Source organism: Anser anser (assembly GCF_964211835.1).
Source record: "Anser anser genome assembly, chromosome: 3".
NCBI classification, from domain to species: Eukaryota; Metazoa; Chordata; class Aves; order Anseriformes; family Anatidae; genus Anser; species Anser anser.
In genome coordinates, this window is record NC_139722.1 from 75,720,742 (window position 1) to 75,733,387 (window position 12,646).

The following is a 12,646-nucleotide window of genomic DNA, read 5'->3' on the forward strand; positions in this document are numbered from 1 at the left end:
GGACTTATTTCCAGATCTTTTACTGAAATTTCTGTAGCATCCCAGGCTGTATACAGTAAAAAAAAAAAGACTGCTTTGACAAAGCAAGGACATCTTGTACAGGGGACACTGGTACCTTGTGGCATACTGAACACTTTGTTTTATGTTGAACCTTGGCATTGTAGCTGGGTCTTGTTTAGTTATTTTAGTCATGATTTCATACACGATTTCAAAAGAATCAGAGTAAGCTGAATTTTGCAGAGTACGGTACTATTAAACACATCCTTGGCAATCCATGCATATGACTTCTATATGGACACAATCTGGTTACCAGATGCAATATTTACCTAGCTAGATCAGCAGCTCTAGCTGCTGGTTGTCACACTATTGTATCTAGTTACTGAAATTACCTCTACTGATACATATATAGGCTATGCTGCTCAATCAAGAGAGGTTTTCCATCAATTTTTATATGCTACCTTTATTAATGGAACTGCCTGAGGAATATATCATTTCTTCTGCTACTACTCATTTTGTAGCAGATCTTTTGGTCACGGGTCCCAGTGTTAAACACCCATTTTTGTGCTCTTTCATTTGGTGAACTGTTTTTGTGAGCCTGCATTTTCCCTTGATTTTGGAATGTGAAAGTTCCCTGCAGAAGGGAGAATCCAAAACAAGACTGCTCTGCTGCAGAAGTCATCCATAAAGTATTTTTTTTTTTTTTAGTATTTCTGTTTAAAATTTAGAAGCCATGCCCAAGCCAGGAGCCTTGGAAGGGTGCTTGGCCATGCTGGGGTCAGGAGCTGTGGCCTTCCCAGTGCAGGAGCACCTTCCTCCCCACCTAGCAACCTGAGGACACCAGGCATAGCATCCTCCAGGGCTTTGCCTGTTCTTCATCACCACACCTCCATTTCTTCAAAATATCATCCCCCAAGCAAGCAAACAAGAGCTGTTTTATCAGTGAATTCCTGCCCAGTCCCATTATTGACTCGAGTTTCCATTCCCTTGACCTGGCCTCATGAGCAGCTATTTAGCTAGAGTTTAAAAAACATCAATGACTTTCAAGTTCACTTGTTGTGCAACTTCCAACTGCTCATTAAAAGGTCTTGCTTCCCCAAGAAAGCATATAAACAATAAAGAAACAAGTTGGATGGATGTATAATGCTTTTTCAACCCCATAACAAGGCACTCAAGGCTTAGAGAAAGGTCAAGGACAGAAGCTCTGGAGTGATGCAGAGATCAGGGCAGAGCAGCATTAGGGATATCTTCAGCTTAAGCACTCGTGGAATATTTGTCCAGAAGCAATTTCTCTTCCTCAGGCTTTTCCCGTGTCTGATGATTCTTATTAACATTATGGAAAGACTCAAGAAGTAGCTTGCCTTGTCCTTACCCTGGACAAGCCTGCATTTTAACAGCCCCTGTGCAAAGTGATGGGATAAATAATCTCAGTTGCAGTAGCCCCTGAAACTCACAGGCAGGCTGGTGATCAGCATTCCTCTCAAGCCATGAGAAAATTACAGCTTCATTTTGAAATTAAGGTGACTTCTTTGCAGAGAACAGATGGGGGTAGGTAACCTCTTCTCAGCAACGTTCATGAAAGGAAAAACATAAATCCAAGTCTTAGACCTGACCTTCGATTTTGCTCTTATTTACTTCAACCTCACTGAAGTCCGTGCCCTTTTGCAAACAGGTAACATCCAGGTAGCATGCCTCACATCGTGGCTGCTTCCTCACCTTGGGGACAGCACCTTTGGTCTTCATGTTCACATGCCACTGAAACTGAGCAACAGGTCCAAAACCCTTAGGACAATGCTGATCAACAGGCTGACAGGCAGCCAGTAAAGCCCCACCACTGCTATTTCCTTAGGAAACAAGAGGGAACGTTTGGTAAGAGTTGTGCCGAGTGGCCAGAACCTCAAGATTTGATGTGGGAAGAGGAGGAGGGAGAAGTGTGCTTGAGGATCCCTTTTTGTCCTTTGATCTTGGTGGTTCACATACACATTTGTTGCAGTAACTCTTCCTAGTTCTGAAAATTCACTTTTTAATTTTACACCTTTCCAGTCCTACGAGTAGCAATAAATTCATAACCAGCACTGCCAACAGAAAGACAAAGTTTTGGAAGGCCAAGGTGCTCCGTCCCTGAACAAACATATGCCTTTCCCACATATGCAAAGCATCTGGGGCTGAAACAGCTCCTGGAGGAAGCTCAGGGAGGAAACTCGAAACTTACAAGTTGAAGCCACAGAAAGAGAAGCTATTCTTCACAGCAGAAGGATACGGACACCTTTTCCTGCTCTTAAAAAAAAAGCAAATGCATAGGACAAGAACAATACATAATCACTGAATTTCAAATAAATCTCACTCCAGAGACATTTTGACCTGATGTGCCTTGCTCTGTCCTGTGCCTTGCTCTTCCCCCAGCCCTCAAGGCAGAGCCTGCTCTGGGAATTATAACAGAAGGATTTCCAAAGAAATTTGGTTGCTGTTTGAATTTCTAGCCTGGTTTTCCAGGGAAAAGGGGTTCAGTTGTCCATCTCCACACCTCTGCCCCCCTGAGAGCGCAGCACATGCGGCCAGCACAGAGCAGCAGCACGGAGAGGATGCAGATGTGAACCAGAGGCACTTAAAAACGGGGGGGAAAAAAGGAACAGAAACCCACGGGCAGTGGGGTTTCACTGCTCAGGCTGCTTTGGGCAGCCCCTGATGCCACGGAAGGAGCCGAGAAGCGGCTGCCGGCGCGCCCTGGCGGCGGAGCGGGGCCGGGGCCGGGTCCGTGCACCCACCGGGCTCTGCCTGCACAGGGCACACCGGGGCCGTGCCCCCCGCAAGAGCGGCTCTCTTCCCTCCGGACAGCAGTGACAGAAACCGCGGAATTGAAATTAAATCGCGATCTTAAAGTCACGGCATTCCAAAAGATTCGCATCCCTGCCGAAGTGTGCCTTTGGAAACCTGAACAGGTTTCAGAAGCGGCAGCAGCTTTTAAACTAACCACGTACTCACCCAGCACAAAGCTACGGGAGTTATTAGACACGCGTTTCAAAAGTGTCTCGTGTATTTGCTTACTTTTTAAAAAAATAAATGCTTAGACTAGAAATATGCTTAATGAAAAATGCTTAAACTCAGAAAAACAGCTTTTACACTAAGTGATTTGCTTCCTGTTGCATTTCTCTGCTTCCAAAATGGAGATAGAAGCTGCGTAAGCATGCAGTAAATAATGAAGGCATTCCTGAGCCTCCAATGGTCAAGCCCGGTATGAACACTATTTGCTAGCAGCAAGTGTCAGTTCCCCCATCCCCAAATTCAATGACATCAGGAGTAACACTATTGCAAGGGCCAGAAGAAGCTTAAAACAAATTGAGGGACAGGTAATGAGTTAGAAAACTTCATAGCAACACAGAATTTAGAGCAGAGAACAGCTGCAACAACTCTTCCCAACCCCCTAACCACACTTCCCATGTCTCATCACTCGGTGAGATGGTGCAGCTGTGCCTTCTGGAAGAGCAAGCATCTCATCTCCCAGACAGCAACAAAACCTGTGGGAGCAGTGCCAAGAGCCCACCTGGCTGAGGAGCACTCCCTTCTCCTCCATCCATCACGCTGCTCACTCCTCTAAATCTGAGATGCTTCTTTACAAGATGTGAAAGCTTCCTGGCTAGCACCCAGGAGCCCAGAGGGAAAGCCCTTGTTCCTGGCAGGGTCAAACCCAAGCAACCCAGCCCCAAGGAGCACTTCAGCCTCCTTGCATGGCTTTTTGAGTCCAGGCAGGCTGAGAGGCACAGAGAAAGGACAGGTTTCAAGTACAGTTCTTTTGAAGGAAGTCACCTAAAGCAGAAACATTCATGTAACAGAAACGTTCATGGTTTTTTTTTACCAGGCTTTAGGATCCATAAGGATGGCACCAAATCCTGACTGGTGCAAGAGTGGCTACGCTTTGCTGTATGCAAAATCCTACCCAGCTAAACACTATCCTCTGTCCTTGGCTAAGCTCTACTCTTGAAAACTCCAGTCAAAGGAAATTTAAAATGACAAGAGAAATGGCATGAAGCAAACTTAGATGGGACGGGGATCTCAGTAGGGCAAGCCTGGAGGTGCTGCCACGGGGGTTGTACAAGTAGCAGCCACGGGAAGGAGCTGCAGCACTTGTATTGGTATGGCAGCAGAGGCAGCCAACAGAGCACCCACAGTGCAGGCAGAACTGAAGTTACCGTTCTTGCAGCTTTTGTGTAAGCCCTCAAAGCAAGTTTTTTTCCGTCTGTAATAAGTTACTATAAAATTTACAGAGAGTTCAGATGCTAAAACGCAACATATCAACGGGGGGAGGGGGGGAAGGCAGCAAGCGACAGCCAAACCCGAGGGGCAGCCTCCGAAGCTGCTCCCTCTTCCCAGCGCCGGGTTTGTCCCGGGGGGAGCAGCCCCGCGGCGCCCGGCACAGGGAGCCGCACACCGGCGGTCCCCGAGCCCCGGGGACTCGTCCCTGTCCCCCGTCCCCCCAAAAATGGGGGCAGTCCAAAGACGGGGCTACGCGCAGCAGGAGGGTTTCCATCCCGAGTTACTCCACCTGGAGCACAAGTGCAAAGCTGCAGGTGGACGTAGCACAGCCAGCGCTCCCAGCCACACAGGTCAGAGTTGGGATAAAACCGGGGATCAAGGAACAAGCCCTTGATATGAAATCAGTCAAAGTGACAGGCAGTACTGCAACCTTCCTGAGCGAGCACATCATTGGCCAAGACTCACTCAATGCGAATTCCCACAAGAAAAAAAAGGAAAGCTGGAAGCATGGCGGGAAAGTGTTTGGATCTCTGCCTTAACCAAGGTTGAAGCTTGCAGTGAAGAGCGGATGAAGTTTGCCTTAGTTACCTAACAGCAGAAATTCAGCAACAAATAAAAATAATAAAAAAAAAAGACTTCCTTAATCTGGCAAATTACCAGGCTGAGAGAAGGCTGTCATCTGCACACTTGCAAGAAGAGGCATACCAAGAATAATTCAGCTGTGTTTGCTGTCACCGGTCAGTTTAAAAATACCAACCCAGCCTCCTGACAGGCAGTTTTCCAATTGCTACCATTTTTTGGCAGCCAGCATGTTTGCAGAATCCCTACTGGCATTCCCTCCCAGCGACCACCCTGGGGTTTCCAGAAGCCTCTGCTTTGAGATGAGCACCATTCCTCACCTAGGCAGAAATATGTGCCAAGTCAAAAGGCAGAGGAGAGGTGGCTGCACATCCAGCTGCCCAAGCCCATCTCTCCATAGCCTAGAGCAGGAGGTGGCACTTGCCTTGCACTCAAATTAGGGTCCATAGGGTCCAGCTGCTGGGTGGCATTAGTCTGCTAGGAACTAACCCTAGCCAGGGCAGTCCCTCTGGCTCTCGTTAATTTTGCATTAGCATCTGTGCCACAAAACCCCAGTGACACTGCTCCAGTGCTGTTTCCGTGCCACGTGAGGGGACCGCAGTTGTTACAAAGCTACTCAGAAATAAAAAAAAGTTCTCTTTAAATGAGAGATGCCAAGAATGTACAGGGCTCATTTTCTTATGTTTCCCAGCTGGGTGCTCCCCTTCCACCTACACATCTCACCTCCGGCCTGGATTTCCCCCTTGCCCTACACAGATCTCCACGCTCCAGCTCCACCAGCATCCCAGTCACAGCACCACAGAAAGGTGACACGTTCCCACTGCCAAAGGGGCAAGAAACGAGTCCAGCCCATGCCTATCTTGCATTGTTTTGTGCAAGTTCGTTTGTGCCCAGACCAAAGGGAGAAGAAGAAGCCAGAAGTTTCCACTCACCCAATGGAAAGACTTCGTTTCATCTTGTAGAGACACAGTGGCTACAGGAAATGCAAAATCCTGCTGCTGGGGTGAATGGAAATTTCTGTCTCTTCCCTCCCACCCACCAGAGTCAATTTATATTTGGACAAAGAAGCAGCAGATGATGGAAATTCATACGAACCATCCGCATATTAGTAAGAGAGGGGCTATCCTGGGTTACGGGTATTACAATCGTCTCACACAGGCCACAGGCCTTGGGCATAGGTTCAGGCAGAGAACGCAGTAGAGGAAGCGTGTTGGTATAACTCTGCTTCTCACATATCAAAACAGAAGTTTTCATGTGGGAAGTCCTCAAAGTGTTTGAAGTTTCACAATTACTATCATTAATAGTGCATTGAGATGAAGGACGGCAAAGCACATCACAAATGAAGTGTCACATACTCAATACAGTGCCTACAACCCAACTCTTCAAGTCAAACCTCTGCAAAAAGAGGCCAGTGGTTTTGCAGGAGAGCTGGTAGCTTCTAAATTAACACAAAAGCCAACAAGTTGAGCCCAAACTAAGGTAACTTACAGGCCTATTGCAGCTTCTCTTGGAGGAACCTCCTCCCAGGCAGCACCCAGCTTTCTGACGCCAGGACAAGCGCACACAGAGCCTACAGCTCCCCACCGCTGCCTCACCTCTGGGGGTGCCCCTTCCATCCCCAGCACCTCCCCAGCCCAGCATTTACTCCCCACCTACCTGCAAGCTCCAGGCTGCCTGCTCCTGAGACAAGGGGCAAACTCCTGCCTACCCCTCATACCCAGCTGTATCTGGGCTTCCCTCTCTCCACCAGCGAATCAGCCTCCCCTGCCATCAGGGCTCTGCCTCCGCACCTGCGCCAGCCCTGGCAGCCCCACCTCCTTCTCCCCCTTCCCCAGGAGGACATTGCTCCTGCCCTGGGGCTGTGCCACCCGTGTGTTGGCCCTGCAGCCCCAGCACCGGGGCCCTGCAGACCATCATGGGCCAACGGGCCAACCGTTCCCTGCACTGGGATCCTGGATGACGAGTATGAACAAGTGGGCAGGTCTTGGTTAGGAGCTGATGAACGTTCTGATCGCCTTTCTGGATGCCCCATTAGACTCCTTCAGGCTCTTCCCCCCCCCCCCTCCCTTTTTTTTTCCTTTTTTTTTTCAGGTTACCTGTATAAACTGCCTAGCTCTCCCCATACTCACCTACACACCTTGTGTCATGATTAACCCTCCAAGGAGAAGTCACTTAACATTATTCAGGGAGCTCAAGAGCCGCTCTGGAGCTAGAGGAAAGGGGAACCAGACAACCTTCATCTTGCTATAGTGTCTGCAGAAAAGCCCACAGACCCTAATCACCAAAAGAAAATAGGGAGAAGCAGGGTTGCTGTGCCGTTAGGGCAGGATGGAAATTAGGGATATTACAGGGCTTCTTCTCACAAGCATTCATTAGTCTGCTTCTGTTCTCAGGAAGAAGGAGGAGGTATGATGTCAGGGCTGACAGAGAAGCTAATGGGAAGTAAGGCTGGGGAATGGTCGCCACTGAAATACCAACGAAACTCAAGCAGGTTTAACTTACTTGAGCTTGGGGAATAAACATGTCATTTCTCTTCCAGCATTTTCGTACTCAAAATCATGTTCCAGATGCAAACACTTTTTCTTCAGAGCTGTCCTGCTGTTGCACATTTAGCAAAGAGCAGACGTAGGAGGCATACTTTCAGAGGAGGTAGCAAGAAGCCACTTGACCTTACAGAGTGAACAACATTGCCACAAAGTTTGACAGAAATGAGAATTAAGGATAGGGAACAAAAGGGAAACTGGTGCGGCCTCAGCTGAAGCACAAAGGCATCTCTGCTCCCCTCCATCCCTCTGAACCCCCTGCACTACTGGTAAGGCCAGGGGTAATCCACAGTGCTTGGGGGGCTTATGGAAGTGCTTCTTTCCCCCCAGTGCCATTTATCCTGATAGCCCTGCATTTGCAGATGGCCCTGGCAGGGTGGCCGCTGTCCCCATGGGCACAGGGCTGAGACCCTTCTCCTAAGTCACAGCGAGCATGCCAAATGTCCTCTGTGCCAACCGACAGCTTCCTTCTATGAATGGTTTTTATGAAAAAAAGTAACTCTCATCTCTCCAGATGCCATTGAGAGCATTTGTTACAGAGTGCCATAAGAAATTACCAGATGGAAAAAATGTTTAGCAAGTGAGTTACGAACCAGGTAAGGGCATAGCTACTGGGGAAGGACCAGGTTAGAGAAAGGCTGCTAGCAGAGGACTTGGGCCTGTCTCGATTTAGCACTTTCATTAATGACTTGGTCCAAAAATTAAGAGATCATTGATAAAATCTGATGGAGAGATGGGTTTGAGAGATGTCCTGGTGCAATGGAAGTAGCATAAATCTAATCAGGGCAAGAGCAAAGTCACAGTCAAAAGACTCATAACAAAGCTTGATGCTCCAAGATTGGAGTTCATCAGCTAGAAATAGCTAAAGAGACTTGGATGACCACCACCATCCAGTCACTGATGTAACTCTAGGAGATGAAAATGTGGTTTTCAAAGGCATGGAAATGGCTAATTTCGGTGCAGTGTGGGAAGCATCATGCCATTGCATGGGCTCTTCTGCAATCCCGCACATCATAGCTCGCAGGCTCATGCCCGCCTCCATCGAGTCCAGCCGGCAGCAGCGGGATGCGAGCAGCTCTGCACACCCCACCAAAGGAGGGGCAGAGGCATCACTGCCTACAGCACACATCAGCTTGAACGTTGCCGGGGGGGGTGAACTAATTAAGCTGGGGACAGGCTTTGGCTCAAGAACAGATGGTCATGACACAAATTTCAGCTGACAGTTAAAAGATGGCTCCTCAGCATGGGGAAGTGAGGGGATTAAAACAGTCTCCCAGCAAAAGAAGCAGACACCACTTACCACGGGCACACATGAAACGCTCCCTAGAATCTCACCGAGTGGCTTTGAGACAAATCCTGGTGCCCTCAGCCAAGGCCTCAGTGAGGGGATGGTCCATAATAAGGAACCAGATCCAGGAGACCCCTTCCAGCTCTGTGCAGTGAGAGTCTGGTAAGTGCGTCTTGTGGATGAATTATTGGAGCTGCTGGATGGACGGAGGCAGTTAATTAGCTCACTAGCAGCAAGGAACAGTAACCTCCTTCGGCAGTGCAGCAAGACTGGGAGAGGAGAGGACAAGACACGAAAAGAGCTACAACTTGCTCAGCAGTTGCAAGCAGCCATCCGTCAGGAGGACATGAGCTCCCCAAGGCACGTACCTGCTGCTTACCTTTAAAAACGACTGCAAGCATAGTGCAACAGCAGGAGCAGCCAGCTCTGGCATTCCCAGCCACTACACAGGGATTTCTTCAGTGTTTGTGAGTGCAAAAGCACTGGTGGCTCTAGGAGGAGACACCCCCCCCCCCCCCCCCACACACACCCCGAGAAGAGGAAGAGCCTGCAGCTTGTGTGTGTGAATGTGCTGCTCATCTAGAGAGTCACAAAACCTCATGCTTTTAAGCCCACAATGTCCATATCCTTGGTATCACATCCATGTGTGCAGTGGAAAAACTTGGATTTGAGTTTATTCTTATTTTCTCAAGGAATGTTTGAGATTGCCACAAGTAAAGACATCTGTAAGGTGCTGCTAGGCACTAAGAGAACTACCAGACCTGCACCGTGCACCACACAGACTGGCTCTCTCACTTTCTTTATCTCAGCTTCCAAAGGCACAGAAATCTGGGAGCAGCTGAAGCCAGACTCTCTTAAGAGGAAATTATTTTCTCCACAGATCTATGCCACTGGAATGGGTCTGCATATGATTTAAATAACATGCACTTCTGCTTACTGTCTTCCTTATGACTGCCTAAGAATATATTATGTATTTAATTTATATATTTTTTTTTTCTCTTTACTGCTTGGACTACTGACACCAGTGGTGCAGGAGCAAAATGTGTGTTATCATACTTATCTCACAAATCTAATTGACTGCTATGGGGAAGATGCGGGAGGGAGAGAAGCATGGGAATACCCAGCCTCATGCTTTACTCCTGCATGGCAATAAATACTTGCATCGCTCTTGCAGACACAGCAAGGCATTTCTGTGCAATAGGACTGTAAGGTCTACAGAGATTTTTGCAGCTGGAAATTATTTGTTACCCAAAGGGAGGAAAAAAAAATGAACATGCCAAAATGGCTTTTCCTAAAACTCCTGATCACTTGCTGATGGATAGCTCCCTGAGCATTCGTCTCTCTCTCCTAGCCTGCCGTAAGTCCTGCCCCAGAGTTTGCCTGCTGTGTGGCACAGTGACAGGGGTGGTGAAGAATTGGCAGGGGAACCCCAGAGCCCCACTCACCCGTGGGCAGGCCGAGGCTGGGCTCATCATCCCCGCCTTCCCCGGTGTCTGGAAATGCGGGGGGCGTTTGTGCCCCCACCTCGCGACCACCAGAGGCCGTCGAGGCGCCCAGCGGCCGGGGGCACGGTGCGGCACTGGTGTCACGGGCCCACGGGTGAGAAAACACTCTCCCGATGAGTCACGAGAAATCCACGCAGTGTGTTCATGACAACTTGAGTGCTGGTAGTCTGCTGGGTCTGGTTCCCCCAGCAAATGCAAATCCGGCTGTAGACGTAAGGTAAACTTGGGTTGCCTTTGATGGATGCTGGCCATGGGAAGCCTGTAACTGAAAAAGTGCAGTCCAGGAACGAGACGGTGGCAGAGAAGGTGTGAAAAGAGGTGTTCAAATGCTCAGGCTGCTTTAAAGATCCATGCAACTTACGTTCATTGGCTTGAAAGGTTTTGGTTTCTTTAATTCAAAAGTAAGGGAAGGAAACAAAAACCCACACCAAAAAAAAAAAAAAAGCAGATTAGGCAAGGTCTGTCTGATAAAGTACTGGGCTGCCTGGAGACGTACAGTGCAGTGCTCATGAAAGACTTGTGTGCCTGCGTGGCTATTCTTCATGCTCACAAATCTTGTAAGGGTAATTAATTGATTTTAAGGGTAATCTGCTCTTAGTGGTAAAAGCACTTACCGCACTTGCATGAGGCCTGCTGGACCTGGCTGAAGTACTGAAACAGGCATTAGGGTTTGAAGAGCAGAGGAGTCACCCAGTGACGTTACTGAGATGATGAGCCAACGCGCGCTGCTTTTATGTGGCGCAGAATTCCCCCCTTTGCATCACTGGGGAAAAAATCTGCCTTTACTTTTGATTTGCTTATTGAAAGAAAAAACATCAGCAGTAAACCCAACAACCTGCGAAAAGACTTTCCTAGGGACATCCAGAAATGCCCACAGCCCCCAGTTTCGCGCTAGGCCACTGGTGCTGTGCTGCCACATCTCCAGGCCGCGTCGTGCACGGCCTTGCTGCCCTGACGCGGGCCCGGGCCTGGACAAGCGACCCCGCAGCCCCTGGCCCATGGCGGCCTTCAGCTGGGGAGCCCTCACCTGCAGCAAGCACAGGGCCACGCGATGTGTCTGAGCCATCAGTGAAATGTGGGGTGGGGGCTCACCGCAGGCGTTGCCACCAAACAAAAACACTTGCTGCAGCAAGACCCTGGCCAAAGGCAGGGCCGTGCTTCTGGACCTTACCTACAACTTCAGTCCTCATCAGAGAATTACCTGAGGTGTTGCACACAGGAGATTGTTAAAAATGCACAGACGTATCCAAGTGTGCCTAGCTGCCTGGGGCTGCCTGCCCTTCCTGAAGGGGAAAAGCAGCTAGCAGCAGGGTATCGCTAGCACCTCAAACATTTTAGTCTTTCATCCCAGCCACGTTAACTGATTCTGCCATGTAAATGAATATCTGTGCATCTGGGGTCATGTACTCTGAAAGAAGCATTTCCGAAGTCTGAGGGTTTATTTCCAGACTCATGCAGACAAATTAATGCAGGAGTCATAGCACGTAGGTGTTTTCTCAACCTCATTAGTAAGGCGCTGCTGCTTCTGAAGAAAATCCAACGTTACTGCAAATAAAACCATGAGGCCTGAGCAGCGTTTTTGTAGGGTACTGCATTGCTCAGGCTCTGCTTCTCCTCATCTAATATCCCACTGCAAGGATGAGGCAATTATATCCTTCCAATTAACTCCTTCCAATTATATGTAAACATCAACTAAAAGTAATCAGAAAATTAAGTTACAATGCAGGTGATAAGGGGAAAAAAATCATGAACTAGAAATGCTGAAATTTTGATTTTAAAATTCTAAATACAGTTTTGTGAAATGGAGCCTTTTCTGGTAGAAACTTATTCCAGCAAAAAATGACACACAGATTGAATACTAACGCACTGGTTCCTATTGCTCCCCAAAGTATATAGCAACTCCTCGACGAGTAAAGGAGTCACCTCAACTGCCCACCACACAGACAGGTTCTCTTGTATGTAAGTATTGGATTCTTTCAGGGGCCAGAGTGGAGGAGAAATAGTTTAGCTCCCAAGTTAGTTAATTTCTTATGTTCTTCCAGTTATCAGGAAGCTTCTGCTGGCCTTAAGTGCCCATCAGCACTGTCACAGAGGCCTCCAAGGCCATGCACCAAGTTAAGGCAAGAAATGGGTAAATTGCTCCTCCATGTCACACCAAGCAGTGCCTATCTGCAAGCAGGTGAGTTGGCAAGCTCCAGCTAAATCAACAGATGGCAAAACTATTTCGGTCTGCATGGATGGCAGTCATTTCTTCAGTGGAAGCTCTGCAAGAGTCTGTAAAACCATTGACCCCTGCGCTGGGCGGCAGCTGTGCAGCAGGGACATCCTGCAGCCCTGCCCTAGCACTTACTCCACACCTCTCAGGTCTCTTCCCTTCCACTGTGTGTCCATCTTCATGTGAAGAGCCTGCTTTGAGGGCACAGGTATCCCTGGGGTGAAGGTTAAAGCTGGCTCCCTCCGCAACATGGGCTAGGCATGCATCC

The 12,646-nt window shown here is 48.6% G+C and overlaps 1 long non-coding RNA gene across 1 annotated transcript in view; it reads right to left on the reverse strand.

The window, feature by feature from the left end:
- The window catches only part of LOC310897398, a 59,046-nt gene extending 52,166 nt beyond the window's left edge, over positions 1–6,880 (reverse strand). Inside the window, exon 1 of the long non-coding RNA XR_014582312.1 lies at positions 6,484–6,880. This is a non-coding gene — a long non-coding RNA (uncharacterized lncRNA). The remainder of the gene's footprint in view (positions 1–6,483) is intronic.
- Between the last annotated feature and the right edge of the window lie 5,766 nt (positions 6,881–12,646).